The sequence below is a fragment of the Thermobia domestica genome, chromosome 10, assembly GCF_964235325.1.
Source record: "Thermobia domestica chromosome 10, izTheDome1.hap1.1, whole genome shotgun sequence".
In the NCBI taxonomy this organism is placed as follows: Eukaryota; Metazoa; Arthropoda; class Insecta; order Zygentoma; family Lepismatidae; genus Thermobia; species Thermobia domestica.
In genome coordinates, this window is record NC_137463.1 from 247,106,136 (window position 1) to 247,128,897 (window position 22,762).

Consider the following 22,762-nt stretch of genomic DNA (forward strand, 5'->3'; position numbering starts at 1 on the left):
CATAGGTACTGTTGATATTAATTTCAAAGCTTTGTAGATTTACTAAATATTTTTTCTAGATTATTGCGAACGATTCATTCTAGCAAACTCAGTCCTTGACAGTGATCCGAATTCCTCTTCAGCGTTGACTGAAGAGAGTTCGTAGCAGAGATTAGTGCTATAAAAAATGTACATTGAACACACTTTATTCACAGTTTATTCAGGAAAATTTAAAATAAATTGAGGAAATGTATTTATCTTTTGCAAACAACACTACTGCATAACATATACTGTAAATTTAAACTGGATTTTTTTTTTCGAGCACTTTCCTGAATTGCCCTTTGCTTGTTTTGTCAAAGCCTTAATTGCAAGTTTTTCCTCAGTTGAAAGCTGGTCAATGTTTTTTGTAAGTTATTTACAGAAGTCATGCTATACAATTCATTCAGAATTTGTAGGCTATTTACAGAATTAAAGCACACACAATAAAATTAAACCTAATAATTAAAAACCAAAACAGCTGATACAAAATAGGTACTGGTATATGAATTCCGAATGTCACATATTCATACATCAACACACACACATGTGCGTAAAAGAAAAAACTACATTCCAAATCATCCGTCTTGCTTGTTAGGCCTACGCAATGCACGATGAACACAATATACTTCCACATGAGACGAAACAATGCCTACCAATGTGATACGTTCTGGAAAGGAAACCTCGAAACCCGCCAGATGAAGGATCAGCATGTAACAGAAGCCAAAAAAATCAAAGAACATCAAAACAAACAGCACTGCCAGTTCTGCACCCAGAAATGTTAACTGGGAGGAGTCCAAAGTATTTGAGGGAGGTGCAATACGTCTACATAATATGGAACCTGTCTTATACTGCACCCGAAAAGACGATAAGTAATTCTTACTTACTGTCACCTATATTTTTAGAAAAAATGATGGTACGATTATTTTTATAAGGAAAGAAGAGTACATGATGAGGCGTAAAATAAAATATTTAGCCTACATCAATCGTTTCTGTGTTAGAAAAGTATAGTTTATTAAGAAAGTCTACAAATGTTAGTCTACAAGTTTCGAAATTTTTGGGAGGTCCGGAGCCGGTGGACCCCCTCGTGGCTACGCCCCTGAGCATTGCTAATTAGTCCCAAATTCAATGTGGCGTTCCCCATCATACAGTTTTATGTGGAAATTACCAAGAGTATAAAATATACTTATTTTATAAAAGAAATATGTTTATACTAAAATACTATCCACAAAGGGGGGGGGGGGCGATTCTACATACTGGCTTATTAATGTTTGATTCACAAATTACTGTAGAAGAAGCCTTCATTATCCATATAAGCTAAGAATTAACTTGTAAATGTGTGTCTACTTTCATTTGTTTTCTCCTCTACTAGATATTTTCTTTCTTATTTTGTAATTTTGCTATCACTTTTTTAAGTGTCATTATATTGATTTGCTTCTGTATGGTCCCGTAATTTAAAAATATGAATACATAAAAACAAATTCTATTTGTTAATTGCTAGTGAAAGAAAATTCAGAAATCTTATTTAGCGTAAAAAACCTTCTCGTTCACTGGAAATCGTGCTGTGTTGCAGAAGCACTACAACGACCAGTCCCTTTAACTTCTGAGATAGGGGAAAGGAGACTTTGCTCCAATTCCCGCGCTGAAGGAATCTGGTCGTTGCATGCTCGCTGCAACACAATGTAAATTAGAGCGGATTATTTTTGGCTTTTTAAAATGGATTAACGGAACGGACAGTTACAGAAGAAAAAAATTTGTTATTTAAAGTGTATATATGCAAGTATTAAAAAGTATTTTTTCTGTTCTTTACTACTATTGATAATAATATTTTTTTTCTTGAAATACTTTGGTTGTTGCGCAACGCTGCAACACGAACATTAGCCGCCACTGCCCCCTGGTTCGAATTAAAAAAAAAGGATTCGTCTTGATTTGGGGCCTGGGCCAAGGTACCCCTGACCAAAATTTGGTATAACTCTCGGTCCACTCGTCTGTTCACCAGGCCGCATACAGACAGACAAGCACACAAACAAACTATTTATTTTATTTATATTAGACTAGATAGATTCTTGCAAATTATGCCAGATTTTCATATTATCTTTCCGAACTAATTTTAAAGACCCGCTCCTACTTATCTTTATATATATACAGTATGTCTATATTTATATCTATCTATATCTATGTATGTATATAACAAACGCAGGAATTACCCCCCCCCCCAAAATAACGCTCCTGGAGGACCCCTTTCTCAAAAATTTACTGGAGAAACAATTGTAGAAACTTCAGTTTTCGTGCCGGACGATTACCGAGACCTGGTGGGAAAAAAAAAAAACTTTAGCGATCGAATTAAAAAAAGAGTTCTCCTCAGGTTAGTATTCACTGAGAATATTTTTATAGAATTTAAATTTGATGGGTAAATCAGTGGACTTTGAATACATCCACATCGTTTCCACTGAGTTGCGAAATTGTGTACCTCCAGACATGGGCGGTCGAAGAAAATTTTCTAGAGGGGCATCTTCAATGTTTGTTATATTAGTCTGGCATTTAATGTGCATGGTTTGTTATATTACGTATACATTTTCGTGAGCCAGGGAGGTTCATTCTTATCAAAGACGGAGATTATGAAGGAGCAGATCTACTGTACAAAATATAATAAAAACATCTCTTTCGGATTTCTATTATCCCGCAGTCCAACCCCGAGACGGAAACATAAGAGCTAGGCTTTTTGTTTTTAAACAAGATAACGTACCCAGCGAATGCTTTACATTGTGAAGATTATATTAGTGAAAATTAAACGAATATAATTTTACAACTTTATATACATATTACTAAATGCTGAGCTCCCCGTTGCTACTGTATGTGGTTAGCGTATGCGCCTTTCTCGAACGAGGTTTGATACATGGTAGCTCCTCATGTGTTTCAAATCCGACGTTAAACTGTACGTTCACATCTTGTAGAGCTTTGCTCCTGAAAACGACGCTAAACTATAATCTAATTTAATATTACTAAATATTAAAAAATAATGACTTACCAAGGTGACGTCAATTTGGCAGTCATCAAATCCATTTTATACTTTCACTTAATCCAGTGGATATTAATATAACAATTACAAGACACACGCGCATATAAATACTCAGAAACAAGCACATACACACGTACACATACACAAATATGAACACTTCGAATCTATTTACATGTGGTGGACTGCGCTGTATCAAGCACTGTTATCTTCGTCATCATTCATTTTAGCATTTTCCGGAGGGTTCAGGGTTCTTTCTTCATTTAAAGAGTCGGTTCTCTGTATTGGAAAGAGAATCAGGGTAGGAAGGGGGAATTTATACTTTATGAATGGATAACATTTTAAGAAATATATACAAAACATGACGCTTCCGACGCAGCACTGAAGCATTTCTGACGATCATACCCCCTCCCCTCTCAAGTTGTAAAGTGAGAAGGGACAGAAACATCCCAGACACTCAGGGTTCAGTTGATAATAATAAAACTATGGGTAAGTAAACATCTTGTGCAGAGTCACGTTTTGCTTATTTTTGAACATTTCTGTGAATTCAACAATACAACAGCGGAAATACTAACTGGTTTTATCACTCCAACCATCGCTTCAACTAAGGAATAATTCCCAACGGTCAGTGAGCCATCTAAATTTTCGTTCTTTATCTGTTCTCCAGAGGAAAGAATGAGATTTTGCCAAGATGCTAAAGTCAAGATGCTAGATGCTAAATAGGAGTGAATTATGCTAGATCTAGCACCAAGATGCTAGATATGGCTTCACTGGCGGGCTTTGATATCTACAGAAGTTTCTGCCAAAGCACACAAAGAAAGAATAGCACAATAGTTTCGATAACATCTGTGTGATCCTTCGGTAGGCTACACATCCGGTAAGAAGTTCAATCCTAATTGTAAAATTGGTAGAAGGAGAGTAGTTTGGACTGCACCCGTTTCCAAAATAAAAGACTCGTAGCCGGCTTGTATAGATAATTGAATTCAAATTTTCAAGTATCCATTTACTGAATGCCCATATCGTGTATGCATGCATTTGTATGCATTATTTAATAAGTATATAAATTACACAAACAATTAATTATGTCAGTATTGAAAAAAACCTCTTCAAACAATGAAGATTAATCTTAGACTGGAGAAATGGTTATCCTTCGTTTTCATTATCATTTGGTCATGAAACAAACGCCTGACAGATATGCAACCCCTATATACAACTATGCGATGTTGGAATATATAACTCGTAGGGTATGATGCTTTACTTTTTCAAAAATTTCAGTACTTCTAGTGAAATGATATCTTCAGTTTTACGTCCCATGGTTATGCCGGTTAGGCTAAAGGAGACAGTTATGATGAGAAATGAATGAAATTGTGGAATGAAGAAAGTGGGAGGAAACGGGAGAACCCCGAGAAAACCCACGAGCACAGTGTTTGTCCACCACAAAGTTCACACGGCGCGATCTGGGATCGAACCAGGGACCCCAAGAACCGGAGGTGAACGCTCTACCACTGAGCCACCGCGCCCCCACAGTACTTCTAGTGTACCCCTAAAAATGTAATAAAGAACTAATAGTCATGTTTTTTTTTTAAATATTCAATTAGAACTGGACAATTTACACAAAATTTGGAATTGACAAATGAAAACGGCACATTTCTAGCACTTGTGGGTTCGAGATCTCATTGTTGAAAGGATTGGAGACAAACATATAAACTTTTCTTTGAGGAGAAACATATACGCGTAAATCTAGTATTTTAATATATAGATAAAAATTGGAATAGTTTTATTTTCGAGTGCTATTAATATTCGCAATATTGAAATTTTTGAACTTACATTTTTCGCGTATTTGAAAAACAAAAGATATCATTACTAGTAAAATTAACCTAATACAAACATATTAATTTTTTCAATTTTTCCGGAAAATCGAAAAAACGTTTTTAAAAAAATGTTCAAAATTTCCGGAAATTTGACAACACTAGTTCAGACACACTTGTACTTTGCCCAGCATTAAACTTTGATCTTAGTTCCGACGCAGTTCGCTGCCTGATCTTTTTTCACAGTCTGCCCAGCCTACGACGTCCGACATCTGTAATGAGGTGGGGGGGGGGGCGCCCAACCCCTCGACATTTGGACGTCTTTTCTCCTTGGTTTCGCCACTTGTTGAAGACAATCACCTCAGCACTCCTCGAACACCTGACAAGTCCTGCAGTTTCCGGAATTCACGTGCCGAGTGTTTCTGAGTGAGTACTTTCTTCAAAATAATATTAAAAAATATAGAAAAATTTTCGAGACATTCGAGTCGAGTCGAGATTTTAACCAGCTGTCTCGACTCGACTCGAGTCTCGACTCGAAAATTCGAGTCGAGAAATACGTTTGTCTCGACTCGTCTCGAATTTTACAACTCGTCTCGAATGTCTCGACTCTTGCGAATCCCTAATTCTCCTATCACCATCAGCCAGCTCCTAACCTTTCTGACGTTAACACTCCAAAACATTCATCCATTCCAACGGCCCCATATTCTTCATAAAATCGTATACGCAGCCAAGCTCACATTTAACATCAATTTCACTGCAACATACTCAGGCATCACAGTTCATTTCTATACCTCGCAACCAAATCGCCAAGACTCTAACATCTAATCATGGACTTAACGTTCCTCTTTCTGAATATTCGCTCCTACGAGCGAAACAAACTACTTTTCGAACAATTGCTCTTAGAAGAACATATAATGGTATTTCTGCTAAATGAAACGTTCTTCACCCCAAAATCATACTGTCGTCTTCCATGCTACACTATCATCCGTTATGATAATTCTCTTCCCGCCCAACGTGCAAATGGCGGCGGGGCTATATGATTCATATTTCTGATTTAGCTACTGAGAGCTAAAAGAGAATGCTGGATCCTGATTTCTCTTTCTATCTGGACTACATACCCAAGAATAACCTGTATTAACCAAATGATGTTTTTCATTTTTCAATTTTTAAATAAAATGGATTTATTTATTTTTTTCATATTGTCCTCTAATGTACGTGGTAGTGTTAAAGATTCATCACATTAAGAATTTTCTCTGTTCTTCTGGGTATTGTGAAGTTCAATACTCCTCGAAGCAGGTCCCACATCGGAACAGGTTCAGAAACTAACTTAAACTATCCCCCTTTCTACTTTCATTTGATTGCATTTCAATTAATACAGACACCATTAATTGTTTGTTTAAAATTAAATGTCATATCTCAACGCAAGGCTATATAAGGGGGCATGTGAGTAAAAAAGTAATTATGCAGTTCCTCATCATGAAGTTTCCGTCCTTCCCCATTACCGTTCCTCTTGGACCCGTATATTCGTCTCAGGAATTTCATTCTCAAATACTTTCAGTCTGCGATTCTATCCTCAGATTAAGCGACCATGTTTCGCAACCGGCACAATTGCCATGATTATTGTTTTATATATTTTAAGCTTCAAATTCCATGACAGAATTCGCGACGACAAAAGTTTTTGAACTGAATAGTATAATAACACGAATTCCCTGCTTTCAGTCGACATTTAATTTCTTCGTGGATGTGATTTTGGTCTGTTAATATTGATCCTAGATATTTGAAAGTATCCACTTTGACGGAAATAATTACTATCTGATATTTTGACGCATCCATAATTTGCAATATTACGATCCCGACTTTTTGTTGTATCTTAGTGTGTATATATGTATTATATAAAAGACAATCGTCTTTATGGCATTGTAGTACTCTTGAGTCACTAAGGATTGCTGTTAGCTCGTTTGTTGCCGTTGATGACCGTATCAAAACCATTAAAAATGAAGCAAAGAGGCTTGAAGGTGACATTTTGCCTCAATTACATGCTTCATATCATAACCATAGTAGAAAGGAAACGCGTTTCTCATGTGAGTGTGCGTAACGAGAGCCTACAACCAACACACAATCAACCCGTGCTGTAGATTTCTGTGAGAGAAGCATTATTAGAGTACGAAAAATATAATCATTTTGTTGTCAGACCCAATGTTACGAAATGAAAGCTAAAAATCGATTCTTTTGCAAAAGACGTCAGGGTAAGAAGAAAAAAACTATAGGAAGGGGGTGAAATACTGAGAAAGGATTCGGTCTTTACTACCCCCTCCCCTCCTTGTTTCTTCTCTCTCAAAGAAACATCAAGCAAAGATGACTACCGCTAATTCTGTGTGAGGATACCTCGAAGTTAATTATAATGCTCTCAAAGATTCTTGGAGCAGCGAATGAATGGCTGTGCTCTACCAAAATGATGCCAAAGGGGAAGGTTGGATGTCAAACCCTTTTTGTAGGGTCAGCGCTATTGGGAAAACGAAAGCCAAGGTAGCATTTATTATTATCAAAGCTTCTCGTATGGATCATATTTTGGGGGCTCGGATATCCATTGCAGTTGTTACATTGTAATAGAGGTTAGTTGTAGGGTCTTACGAACTCATTAGGAACAGAAAGACTGTCAGGTAAAAGGAAATGACGATATAAATAAAAGAAAAAAAGAAAACTGGATCAAAAAATATAATAAAAAAGAACCACTACCCGCACCCTTAATTGAATTTTGATTTAATTCTATTATGAAGCTGGGAGGGACATATCGAAGTTTTCTTCCTGTGAAAGACGGGGGCTCAGTTAATTCAATTATAACAGATACTGATGACCGCCTATTTTGCTTTCTGACCACAGTGATTAGTGCCGCGACATGCGATATTATACCGAGCGGGAGGAGACTTCACAATAAGAACAATAGAGGGCTCTGGAGTGCCCTGAAGGGCATGTGTATGTAAGCGCGGGGGTGAGTGACTCCCTCTGAAGAGTTTAACAGTGGAGTTCTTTCTTCGATGCCACCCCCAACCTTGGAAAAGTCTATTCATTCTGAAACATATAGTTGGGTTTGAATTTCTTTTTGAGTTTCTCCCTTTGTGATATTCCGGTATCCAACAAGTATTACACCACACACACACATCAAAAGAAAGAAGTAAAAAACGCTAAGAAATACAATACTATCCTTTTTATATATCATCTTTTTGATTCTTTGATATCCTTTTCAATAATTAGTTTCTGTTTCTTTTGTTGGAATTGTGACGTCCTCTGCTATTATTGTTACAACAGAAATTCCAACAGTTAGGCCATCATGGAAAGGAAATCATGGTGGCCTTCTTGTAGTCACCCTGCTGTAAAGTGGCCGCTCGTACCGATCCTTAATACCTTAGTACTTTTAGAGGACATAAATCGAGTTTCCAAGAATCATCCAATTACTCAAGCACACGAGTAACCTAGTGGTTACCGCTCATTATTTTCTAAGTACATGGTCCCGAATTCGATCTCCCGTTGTAGCCCATATGATTCAGACTTAAAGTTTACTCGCCGGTTCACGTTCTCATATAACCTCGCATGTTTTATTTCAGTTTAACATCCCATATTATGTCCTTTAGGCTAAGGAAGACGGATGATTAAGGCAAGTGAATGATAATGGAAGAATTAATGGAGTGAGATTATGGGAAAAGCGAACACCCCGAGAAAACCCACGGACCCGATGTTGTCCACCTCAAACTTACTTGGTGGGGGATCAAACCACGGACCCCACACACAAGAAGTAGAATAAGAGTTCTACCACTTCGGAATTTAACCCGTCTCTTGCTCCGGAGTAGAAATGACCATTTTCGAAAAATCTGTTTTCCGATATTCGGAAAATTCGTGTTTTCGAAAAATTTATTTTTCGAAAAAGTATTTTAAAAAAATGTAGCCATCCCTACTCCGGAGACCTGTCATTTAAATTTTGTGCCGGTTTTTAGTCGTGACACTCTTTTCGTCCCTTTTTATGTACCCTATCCTCAAAGCAGAAGTCTGAAACTTTTTTTTTTTTTTTTTTTTTTTAACAGGAGAGCGTTTACATTTTTAGTAATCTAGGTTTCATATAATAAACTCTGCTTCTTTCCGAACAGGGAAGGCATTTATTACACTGAAAAACTAGAAAGAAAAGGAACTTCGATAAATACATAAAAGCAACGTATAATTCCAGGGTAGTTCAACAGCAAGATAACATCATGTCACTTTCATCCTGTCCTAAAAATTTGGGATTAAATGTCATTGCGATTGTAACTTGAGAGTTTGACGCACTCGAAATATGGATTCGGCATTAATATCAGTGATTTGATACACTTTTTTTTCTCTTCACCGCTTCTCACTCCCTTCTCTCCCCATGTTATGAACCTAATAATCCTATTTTACAAGAAAACATTAAAAATTAACTAAAAACATGAACTTGTAGCTACAGAATTGTTTGAAGTTTAATATAGTATGTACAATATTTCAAAAGTTGAGTCCTGTGATGATTGAAAGACATTTTTCAGTGTGGTCTGTTTTCCTGACGAGTGCTGTTTCTTCGCTGCCAAGTCTCACCATCTTCTGTCGATTCCAGTAGCTTCTTCTTATTGCTCAATGTATTTCATATATATATATATATATATATATATATATATATATATATATATATATATATATATATATACAGGCACGTAGCCAGGATTTCGTAACGGGGAAGAGAGGAGGCCGCCATGAAATTCTGAAGGCCCAGGAGCTCGATCAGTCTAAACTATTTTACTGGTAACATATATTGGTTTGTTAGAACAATAAAATGAGGATATGTTGACGAGTATTTTAATAAAAAACTATGAAGAAATTTCGGGTAAAATAATAAATAAGCGTATTGAAAAAGAGTAGGGCCTATACAATATTTATGTCCTTCCTCTGTTTATTCAAATGTAACAATTTTCCTTTCATTATGACCTCAACTATTATAAAAAGTACTTATTCACTCTTAGAAAAAGTACATACTTAATAATGTATTTTAAAATATTTTACAATATTTGCGTTCCTTTCTCTGTTGAATCAAATATTAACAGAACTTTCTTTCCACATAACTTTTTGTTTTTATTATTCCGTCAACTACTGCCTGTTCCAAATGACAGGTTAAAGGAGCAGTAGTGACGAAAAATTATGATAAAAAATGTCCACGCGGTTACACAACGACACTATGCTTTCGGGAGCTTGAAATCTCCCTGACTAGTAGCATAAATTCTGAGAATTCCGTAACTTTTCTAGAAATTTCAAATTCCCTGACTTCCAGGATATCTCGCTCACCTCGCCACCATGTATGCAAGTAATACAAATCTCCTCATAAGAAAGAGTAACCAAAAGCTTCCTGCAGTTTATTTTTAACGCTGATTCTTCTTTTTCTCATCTCATTTTGTTTCATCCTTTCTTAATTTTTTCATTTCTGGTCTCTAAGGAAGGGGGGGGGTCCGGATTCCCCTTTTCTACGTGGCTGATATATATATATATATATATATATATATATATATATATATATATATATATATATATATATATATATATATATATATATATATGTATATTGCGACATTATGCCAGATAATACGGAATGTCGAATAAACGAGACGACACTTCTATTTTGACAAATTTTGCAGAAATAAAATCAATCTTTTATCCCCATTGAATATGACACTAACATGATTTTCTTAAATGGGATGTGTGTGTAGAAATTTCAAATATCTTCTTTCTTTCCTTTGATGCGAAAGACCGGGTTCAATCCTTGATGGAAGGACTTATAGTTTCAATCACACCGAAATATAAGGGCTACTTTTCACATAGTCTTAGCAAGTTAAGCTGAAACAAAACAAAAGAAATACCTTTGGTAGCTACACTACCATGCTCACTACGCGTCTAATAAAATAAGAGTTAATTTGTGATTTTATTGGTTCAAGGCTGAAGATAATTCAGTTTCAATTGCTACCTGTCTTCTCATTATAGGAACATCTATGAATTCAAATTTAACTACGGAACCTATAAACACAAAACGTTCGACCTTGATCGAGTGTGGTTATTCATGCATAGAATTAGCACTGGTTCCATCTTGTGGAGGATAAAGGAACAATTATATACCAGATAAGATTTTGATATAATAATATGTTTAGAAAAGAACAGGAAAAATATTGACAAACATGATGTATGAAAGTAATAATTTATAACAATGAATCAGCGAAATGTTTATGTTGTAGCAGATTATTAATAATTGAATTTATGACTCAAATATGTGCAGAGTTTTTGAGTTATATTTGACTGCTCTGCTAATAAGGAAACAACAAAATGAGGATACGTTTCTCCCACGACGCATTGATGGCCACAAATAGAGAAGGCTGGAGAAGTTATGATGCGATATGCGTCTTTGAAATCTTAGGAATTGAGAAACCGTGTTTTACGGACTATAAGGAGCGCTATACAGTACGAGATCACTAGGAAATATCTTAGAATTTGTTTTCGGAAAAATGTTACGCCATATCTCATAGGAAATCCTACCTTTTTTGTACCATACACTAAAGACCTGCACGGGCCGGGCCTGGCCCGAGGCCCGGCCCGGCCCGGGCTTGGGCGGGCCTACTCTGCTATTTCTTTGGGCCGGGCCGGGCTTGGGCGGGCCGACACTGTTATTTCTGCCCACCGTTACCCGTGGAAGATGTTAACGGGTTGACTCCATTAACAAACTCGGTTGAGATAATCGCTCTAGCTATTTACTGCCCACCGTTACCCGTGAAGATGTTAACGGGTTGACTCCATTAACAAACTCGGTTGAGATAATCGCTCTAGCTATTTACTGCCCACCGTTAACCGTGAAGGTGTTAACGGGTTGACTCCATTAACAAACTCGGTTGAGATAATCGCTCTAGCTATTTACTGCCCACCGTTACCCGTGAAGATGTTAACGGGTTGTCTCCATTAACAAACTCGGTTGAGATAATCGCTCTAGCTATTTACTGCCCACCCTTACCCGTGAAGATGTTAACGGGTTGTCTCCATTAACAAATCCGGTTGAGATAATCGCTCTAGCTATTTACTGCCCACCGTTAACCGTGAAGATGTTAACGGGTTGACTCCATTAACAAACTCGGTTGAGATAATCGCTCTCGCTATTTAATGCTCACCGTTACCCGTGAAGATGTTAACGGCTTGACTCCATTAACAAACCCGGTTGAGATAATCGCTCTAGCTATTTATTGCCCGTCGTTACTCGTGAAGATGCTAACGGATTGGCTTCAGGGACATTTCCTGTAAATCAACAAGTCAACTTGACCATCTCAGATTTTTGTAAAAATTGGTGCACAACTTTATTAGTGGGAGATGAAACAATCCCAGATATTACCTCCCTCCTCCTGAAAGTGTCCCCATACAGGCTGTCCAAAAATGTCAAAAAGGACATTTTTTTTCAGTTACAGTGATTATTAAAAATGGTCATAAAATGATTAATATGTACACTAGAGACATGAAATAAAACCATTGGAAAGCTAAAAGATTGCTCTACAGGTTGTAGTATATTGAAAAAGCCTGTAAAATAAAAGATAACACTCCAAAAATTCAAATTAAGATTTGAAGTTTGAATTTCGCATAGAAATGTCCCTGTGAATTTGCTCAAAATTGTCCAGATTATGATCTCATATGTGTACTAAAATACTACAAAGTTGCATTTTGGGCACTCAATGGGATCCAATTCAAAATTCAACATAAACCAAGCATTGCAAAATATTAACCATGTGAATATCTGGGTTCAGATCGATAACCATTTGCCTGTAGCTATTTACCTGCAGTATCAAAGGAATTTATATTCAAATTCATTTGTTTCTTGATGTATTCATTTGAATTTACACAATTATCCACCTTTCGAGTTATTTAGAGAGGTGTTACGTTTCTGAACAGTACTCAATACAGGTCATTATTCTTTTTTCTCCCCTCCTACTTCTATATTTGACACCGACTCTTTCGTTCCAATCACCATGGCTTTTGTTTTTCTAAGATTTATTTTCACCCTATATTCTTCACAGTCATTCTTCAAGTTTTCTAACATCTTTTTGATTTTCTTTTCAGATTCCGCAACAAGTGCCATATCATCTGCAAAACCGTATACATCTAATCACTCTATCTGCTGCCGTCTTCATTATGTAGACTCTTTTTCGCTATCTCTTCTAGACATATATTAAATAATGCCGGTGAGAAACAGCATCCCTGGCGAACTTCCTTTCAAATTGCACTCTCCTTTGTCATTTCTTCCTCTATTCTAACACTTACCTTAGTTCATATATAAGTTTCTTATGAGTCTTCGAGCTCTTCACTCCAACCCAACCTTCTATAGAAATCCCAAGAGCAATTCCCAATTTATGCGACCAAAAGCCTTTTCTAGATCAAAAACTACAACATACACGTCTTTCCGTTTTTCTATAAACCTTTCACTGACTAACCTCAATAATCCATTGCATCTCTTGTGCACTCACCTCTCCTGAAATCTAACTCTTCTCCTCAACTTTGTCATTTGTTCTTCCATTCAACCTTCTGTTCAGCATTCGAAGCATTTTTTCTGCATGCGAAATGAGACTAATATTTCTATAATCCTTATATCTCTCTTGCATTGATTTCTTAGCCAACCGCATCATGATTGTCTTCAGGAAGTATTTTGACCACTCTCTCGTTTTATATATTTCATTACATAGTCTGTATAATTCTTTCTTCCCCTTGTCTCTCATATTCTTAATGAATTCGATTGGAATATTGTCTATTCCCGTTGTCTTTGCATTCTTAATTTCGGATATAGCTTCTCTAAACTCATCCCGAAGAATACTAAACCCTTTATCATCCTCTTGTACTTCATTTTCTTCTAAGCCACACGGCCTATCCCTAGTGTTATACAACTACTCAACATATACGTACTCAATACATTATTTCCATCTTTCTAAAACTTCACTTCTCTCGTTGACTATTATCCCATTCTTATTTTCTACTGCTATCGTAATATCCCCTTCTTTCCTCCTAACTTCCATAGACTTTACCTGCTTGTATGTACTTTTCCTCATATTTCCCATCTCTTTCTAATTCTTCTATGTACTTCCAATTTCATCTGTAAAATTCTTCCCTTGCCCTGTCTGTTTCAATTCGTGATTCGTTATTTAACTTCCTGTACATTGTTTGATGCCAGCTCGCGCCAAGTGTGCTTTGTGGTGCACAAACACCGTATGCGTGGGATTTCTCAGGATCCGCGCTTCCTCCCACTTTCTTCATTCTACCATTTCAGTCATTTCTCATCATCACCGTCTCCTTTAGCCTAGCCGGCATAACCATGGGACGTAAAACTTAAACATTTAATTTATTCCTGTACATCTTTTTGTCGTCTTCTGTATCAATTTGTTTCCACATTTTCCTTTTCTTCATTTTCTGCAACATCTATTCTCTAACCCATGGTTTCTTATTCATTTTGTGTTCGAGGTAACCTACTACTTCTTCTGCAACCTGCTGTATGCAAAGTACAATATGGTCTCACCATCTCTTACTACTTGCACCTATACATTCTATGTTTGACAGTTTTCCTTCAAATTTTTCAACTAAAAGATTTCTTACTTCCTCATTTTTTAACTTTTCAGTATTCAGTGTCTTGTGGCCTACTTTTCTTCTGTGCCAACATTTTTCAGTTGAATATCCACTTCAGCCAGCACAAGGTTATGATAAGAGAAAATGTCGGTACCGAAAAGGGTCTTTGAGTTCTTCAAGCTATTCCGATATTTGTCCTGAATCTTAATATAGTCTATATGATACCTTCGGCCGTCTGTCGAGGATTTCCATGTATATCTTCTCTTGTGCTTCCAATTACTAGTGAATTCTGTGTACAGAAATTGACCAATACCTCTCTCCTTTCATTTTTTCGCCTAAACCATATTTAGTTACGACACTACCTCCCTGGTTTTCTCCCGCAACTACATTGAAATCCCCCAATACAGTACGCATGCAAGCCTCTTCTTCCTATCCAACTTCTTCTGCTCTCTCATAATATTCCTCTACTTCAGTTATATTATGGGAGGCAGAAAACGTTTTTTTTTCGGTTTTAAAACCTCTCAGTATTCTAACCAAACCGGTCCTCAAATACCTTCCTAACCGGACAGGACAAGACAGTGCTGTCGCTTTTTGTGGAGGTCTGTGTTCCAATTGCCTCCACGCCGTGAGTTGAATGCGAATGAAGATAAGGCGAAGGTCAGTTTTTGGTGTGGTTATATCCAACATACTACCTGTTTGTGGCAGTTCAGTTACACCGTGAACTTGCGTAAGGACAGATTGAACATGGGACCTCCACAGAGCGTTATAAGGCGTGTATGCTGTATGAGTTCAAACTGGGGTCAAATCCGCTGCAACGGGGCGGAGGATATGTCAGGTCTTTGGTGAGGGTGTCGTGACTACGTGGACAGTGCAGCGGTGGTTTAACACGTTTCAGGACGGCAACGAAACACTCGAAAACGCACCACGTGTCAGAAGGCCAACACATGTACAAAATGAAGATCTTCAGGCAGCAATTGAGGTGAACAATGGCCAGACATGTGAGGAACTAGGACTACAGTTCAGTGTGAGTGGAGAAACCAGTCGGCAGCACCTCCATCAACTTGAGAGGCACTACAAGTTGGGTCGGTGGGTCCCACATGATTTGACTCCGAGCCAGAAGACAATACAAGCAGACGTATGTGTTTCTTTGCTGTTTCATTTGAGGAAAAAGCCATTTCTGAACAGGGTGTTGACAAGCGATGAGAAGTGTGTCCTGTACGAAGCTCTACGGCGCTGTCATCATTGGTTAGATCCCTTGAACCAGTTCCAAAACAACTGAAACTAGCAGAAGGTCCTCTTGTGTGTTTGGTGAACTGCTCGTAGCATCGTGCATCGGGAACAGCTACCAGCTGGTCAGAGCATCAATACGATTGTGTACTGTCAGCAGTTGAGCTGTGTTCAAGAAGAACTCGAATCTCTCAATCTCAAAGGGGTCCTCCTGTTACAGGACAACACTAAGCCCCACATAGCTAGGATGACCCGGGACACGATTCTACTCCTTGGATGGTGCGCCGTCAGATTATCGCCTGTTACATTCCTTGGAAATCACCTTAGAGGTTTCCAGTTCAAATCGCTAGTAGAGGTGCAAAATGCACTTGATATCTTCTTCGCTTCACGGCCCACCAAGTTGTATCGCCATGGAACCCTTGACCTCTCAGAACGTTGGCACAAGGTCACCGATGCTGATGGGGACTATTTTTGATCTTCGAGATAAGTCTTAGGTGACATATCGATGTTCGAAGGTGGTGGGTGAAAATGGAACAGAACTTTCTTGGTTACCTCTATATTTATGTTTTGGAAATCAATGATATTGCATGTATTCAAACCTCTGGTGCTTGGGGTCTCGGGTTCGATCCCAGACCCCGCCAAGTGAACTTTGTGGTGGACAAACACCGTGTGCGTGAATGTTCACGGGGTTCTCTCGTTTCCTCCCACTTTCTTCATTCAACCATTTCATTCATTACTCATCATCACCGTCTCCTTTAGCCTAACCGGCATAAGCGTGGGACGTAAAACTAAAAGATTCAATTTTTCAATATTAAGACATGCACTAGAGTAGGTATCGACTATATTTAGAATTTATTTCTATATGTTCAAATGGCAGATAGATTTGTACCATATTTATTCTTTAAGACTGAGACCGTCGTTTATCAGAGGCATTGTATACATAAATTATGCGGAAAACGTTACAAAAATACAGAAAAAAGAGTGCGAATAAGAACACTTGGCAAATTGAACCAGAACTTTATTAGATTCATAATTGTGTACTAAACAGAAAAAAATGAAACAAATTTAGAAAAAAATAATGGAAAATTCAAACTTTTAACTATTTGTGCATAATGTCGTCCTCTGTGAAACACCGAAAACTTAACTCACGGTGGAGAAAATGGTAGATGCCGTTTCAAGATCGTCCTTCTTCCCATAATTCTAAAAATTCTAATTTATACAAGAGTCACTAGATGACAAAAATTATAGATTTTAATTCATAGTTATTTTATGGGAAAAGGTTGTCTTAATGGTAACATTATAGATCACACTGTATTTACCCAATGTATATAGAGTATTACAGGTAGCACATTTTCTGCTATCGAGAAAAAAAATACCCAGAATTCTTGCGCGACGTGACGTCACGTGGAAGAGAGCACGAAACAAACACATTGTACGGAATACAGTAAGCGGTGTCGATGCGTGAAATTTATAAAGAATGGGTAATTATTGAGACAAAAATGAATAAATATAACTGTTGTTGCTCAATGTTCGAATTGAGAAAGGAAGACTCCATGTATAACATAGCACCCCTTTCTTAAAATGTTGTTGGTCCAACGACAGTAAGTTTCTCGGTCTAAACGCGCAGACAGAATCGATGTAAACAATGCTAATATTTATTCTATTCATTTCTTACCGAAAGATTATGAGTAAGGCCCGGATTTTTATGTAGTCCAAAGTACCGAAATATGTACATAATATGTAACAAAAATCAATGAAATGTGTAAGAAATATGTTAAAAATATGAAAATATGTAAAAATATTTTTTCGCGTTTATTTTGTGTCTGAGCTATTTTCTTAGCTAATTAATATGTAACTGTAACATATTTATGTAATAAGGGCTTAACAAGTGTAAATAACTTCCTTCAGATACGTACAAATTTTCAGAAGAAACAAATGAGAATATGTATAAAGACATTTAAAAATCACATTATTGAACATATAAACATAAAAAATATTTATTTAAACAAAAGGCACTTACTTTTGGGACGAACAATGAACTACTAAATAATTTTACGCAATGGAAAAACTTTGTCACTAACTTGTCACTGATACGTTCAAATTTTCACTAAGAACAAATAAAATTGTCTCGTGGAGAAATGAAAATCACATTATTGAATATCAAAAGAGAAAAAAAATATTTAAGAGAAAGAAAGCTTATCTTTGGAACTTTCAAATTTATAACTGCGCGTTTGAAAACTTCACTAACTTTCGATAGATACGTTCAAGCTTTAACAAGGAACAAATAGACTTTGTAAACACACATTATTAAAAACACATTATTGTATATCAAAATAGAAAAAATTTTCAAAACAAAAAGCGCTTACTTTCCAGACGAAAAATAAACCACTAAATATTTTATATAATGAACTGCGTATTCAAACACTTATTGTCACTAATTTGACACAAATACGTTCAATTTTTTTTTAAAAAAAAGAATGAAATTCTCCAGTAGGGAAATGAAAATCACATTATTGAATATCGAAATAGAAAAGAAAAATATTATTTAAAATAACTAGCGCTTACTTTCGAAGCGCACCATGAACTACTAAGTATTTTATATTATGGTATTCGAAAAATTCACTAACTTGCCAGATACTTCAAACTTTTACTAGTAACAAATGAAATTGTCTCACAGAAAAATGAAAACCACATTATTGTATATGATGAAAAAAATCTTAGAAAAAAAATCACTTACTTTGCTGATGCTCAATGAACCACTACATACTTTTCCAATTGTTCAGGAGCTAAAGAGAGTCGTTGGTCAGTCAAGATCCTTTTATAGGCTGAGAAAGACCTCTCCACGTCGCAAGAAGTGACAGGCTCGAACCTCAGCAAATAACACTTTCCAGGACTGATTTCCGACTGATTTCCTCAGGGGCCTCCGTTTCTTCTCCATACAATATGCTGCATGCAGTCCTCAATGTTAGGTATCCTGGATTCCTCTTCAAAACTGACTGGAACTTCCGGGCAATTTTCGCACCTGTTTCTCCCTGCACAATGTTGAGTTTCTTCTCCACATCATCCGTTGTTGTCATCGCTTCTTTCAAAGTAAGTCTTGAAGTTTCTAGTTTCTCGATGACGTTTGCAATCCACCCGAAATTACTTGCAATGTGTTGCTAGTGAACATTGAAAAACAGGATTATTGAACGCACTTTGAGAATCACGCACTGCTGCACTGGACTCTGCAGGAAATGTGGTGACAACTGACTTTACATCATCAAAATTTTCATTATAGAAGTTATCCAGGTGCCCCACCGTGTCAGTACAGTCTTCTGTGGTAATGACACATTTGGTAGTATATTGCTATAGCACTGCACATAGTGTTGCAACGAGACGAGACAGAACCCTTTTAGACGAGACACGAGACGAGACAGACTGCTTGTCCCGTCTCGAAAACGAGACGAGACACGAGACGAGACGGGACGTCTCGTGAAATGTCTCGTCTCGTCTCGTGTCTCGCAAATGAAAACGCTGGCGGGAATGGCCAAGATTGAAATTGTCAGTGGTCATAGATTGCAAAAGGAAAATCCCCTTTGTGAGAAAACATTTTGAAAAGCCTTCATAGAAAAGTGTCCTCTGTCTATTGAATGAAACAATCGTGATACATGAGCTTCCAGGAATATCATCCTTAATGTCTTGTCCCCAATTCCCCTTGCTGTAAACTGAGGAATTCTCATTTTTTTCATTTCTGGCTGGAATGATGAAAAACAAAATCAAAGACAGGGAAGATTTTTACAAGGTCAAGAAACCGAACTACCACCACCATCTATTCAATTTGAAAACTGGATAAGGTCTACACTATTACAGGCTGTAGTTGAAATGGCGGAAGAGAACAGAACAGACTACACTTGTCTTTATTCTCTGGTGGCGGTATTCTTTTTGCTATATGAACCGAAATTAACCGAAAACGGCAATTGAAGTATGTCATCTTGCAACTAAACTTTGTCTTCTCTCTCTTTCTCTCTCTCTCTCTCTCACACACACACACACACATACACATAAAAACACACTTCTACCATTTTACCAATTGCTCGCTTATTATACAGCAGTCATGTTGTAAAATTCACCTCTTCGTTTGGAAGGCGGGTGAAGGACAAAGAAAGCAGATATTATCGACGAACTCTTCAAATTGTTTGCTTTCAGCAAATTTATGATACTAACAATAACACTTTAAGTGAAGAGGTTTTACAGGAGGACCTTCGTTTTGTTACGAAATGTTTGATCTGACCACAGTGCGAAATTGCCCTCTGCTTCCATGTTGAGAGGAGGGGAATACTTCCCTTTCCTAGTGAATAATATTCATTAGGACCTAAGAACATTTGGTATAATATTCATAGAATTTCGTTGAAAGCAGAAAATATCATGAGAATGATCAAAATTCGAACATTGAAGAACATAATTAACAGAAAAGAAATAGGATACCCAAACCATAATTTTAAACCTGCTATAAAATGTATATCCTATATTTTTACTAATTCCTTACTCCCTTTTTACTAATTCCTAGGGAGGATATTCTCTCCAATTTTTTCAGACTGAAATCCTTTAATCCCGTACGATTTCGCCCCCTGACACAATACGAAAAAACAAATGCTGTTAAAATCCATACACATGACCCTTCCGGGACTCAACCCGGGGCCTTCAAGCCGATGGTCTATAGCCGCAGACCACTCGGCTTGGTATGAAGGTGTACATTGTATGATTGCGAATAGATCACGTCAATATAAGAAACTTAATCCAAAATGGCCACCCAAAAATGAACTTTTTTTAGACCACTAGCTAATCTGAGTGTACTGTCATGAGTTTGTTACACAAACGGGGCAACCACCATATAGTGGCACACACCCCGCGGTTATGGGAACAGATTTGTACCATGGAGGTGAAGACTGGCCCCAAACATTCTTTGGTCCGATGTGTCGTTCAGCTCCCATTACTATGGCACGTTAAGTAGAGCTTACTGTGCAGTAACATATAAAATTCCAATCAAATACTTTTCATTACTCAATAAAATTATTTGGTTCCGAGCTTTTTTTAAAAAAAAAAGTAATTGCAACAAATCTAAACATGCTAAAATGGAAAGTAGTTTTTGGATTGGTATGGAAACCTAAAGGCTGGAATATATGAAATCAAAGTGTACACACATATCTATTTCTCTATTTATCTATATATCTTTCCATCTCTCTCTCTCTCTCTCTTTCCATCTCTCTCAGCAAGTGGGCTGATAGTATACGATAGTGTCGTGGATGGTGACACCTTTACATCGAACTTTGCTTGTCGTGTAAACATTTTTTGACATTAGTTTCTTCATCTTCGACGTACCTATGAGCAATTTACTGTATATTCGTGTATTGAAACTAGTGAAACAAATTTCAATGTTTCAGAATGTAAAAAAAAAAAAAAAAAAAAAAAGCCAGGGTCGAGAAGAATCAGACAACTAACAGCAGAGATTTATTATCTTGTAAACTATTTGTCCTTGCCTTGTGAGCTTATTTGAATTTATTTTTAAGACCTTTAGGCAACTTTGGCCCACCCCGAATGGATGATGATGGGAAAATTAGTAGAATGAAGAAAGGAATAGGATACAAGAAAACTTCGAGAAAACACACACATTCGAAAAATGAAATGAAATGAAATGAAATCTTTGAGTTTTACGTCCCACGGATATGCCGGTTAGGCTAAAGGAGACGGTGATGATGAGTAATGAATGAAATGGTGGAAGGAAACGGGAGAACCCCGAGAAAACCCACGCACAAGGTGTTTGTCCACCACAAAGTTCACTTGGCGGGGGCTGGGATCGAACCCGAGACCCCAAGCACCAGAGGTGAACGCTCTACCACTGAGCTACCGCGGCCCCCACACACATTCGATGTTTGTCCACCACAAAGCTCACATAGCACTAACCGAGATCGAACCGACTACCACATACATCAGAGGTGAAGGCTTCACAATGTAGCTACCGTGACATTTCTTGTCTTTGTGTTCTGGGTAATACTTGTAACTTAGTTGCATCTTGATTAGCATGGTGCAGCCTGCTACATTTTACTTTCGTTCCCATGGTATACTGCTATATTTTTTACGAGACAAGACGAGACAAAACGAGACAAACGAGACGAGACGAGACGAGACGGGACAGAACCTCTCGAGACGAGACACGAGACGGGACGAGCACATTTTTTCGAGACGAGACACGGGACGAGACATGCTTTACACGAGACTGGACGAGACAGCCTGAAGTCTCGTCTCGTCTCGTCTCGTGGCAACACTAACTGCACACGACCAGAGGCTTTCACAAAAACTTTCTTAGTAGAAGACACAAGCTCATTGACTTCAGGCAAGTTGATCCGCACTTCCTCTGCTACACGATGTAATCCATGGACCGAACAGCACATATGAATGAGGTTTGGGTAGAACGCTTTAAGCGCATCGGCAGCTCTTAACATGTACGCCGCAGCATCAGAACACATCAGAAGGACTTTTTCCACAGGAACACTTTCTGGCCACAACACTCACAGTCCATCATTTACGAAACGTGCAACTGTGGAATGGTTTGTTTTGTCCAGAACTTTTGAACAGATCAGAAATGTTCGTGATGGAGAATGAGAGTCAAGCTTTCCTACCACCAGATTGGCAACGATACGTCCTAATACATCTGTAGTTTCATCCACCGCAAACCATATATGTGAATCGCCAATTTCAGCTCGAATGTGTTTGATAGTATCTTTATAGCACACGTCCAAATAATTCTTGCGGATAGTAGATTCGTCAGGAATGTGTCTCTTGCAATGTTTTTCCAAAAAGGATGCGAACTGTGGGACTTGCAATTTCAGACCTTGTAAGGTCTTTGTAAAATTTACTGCTGTTTTCAGATGCTGGTTTTGATTGGGTTAAAAGTTTTTGCTTTGCTGCACGCTGTAACACCTTGTTTTTCATGTGAATAACTGTTTTCATGTGCTGATCCAATTGCGACTTCATTGAACAGCGCACTTTTTTTTTATCGCATACTTGACAAAAAACAATTTTACCGTTTGTGGTA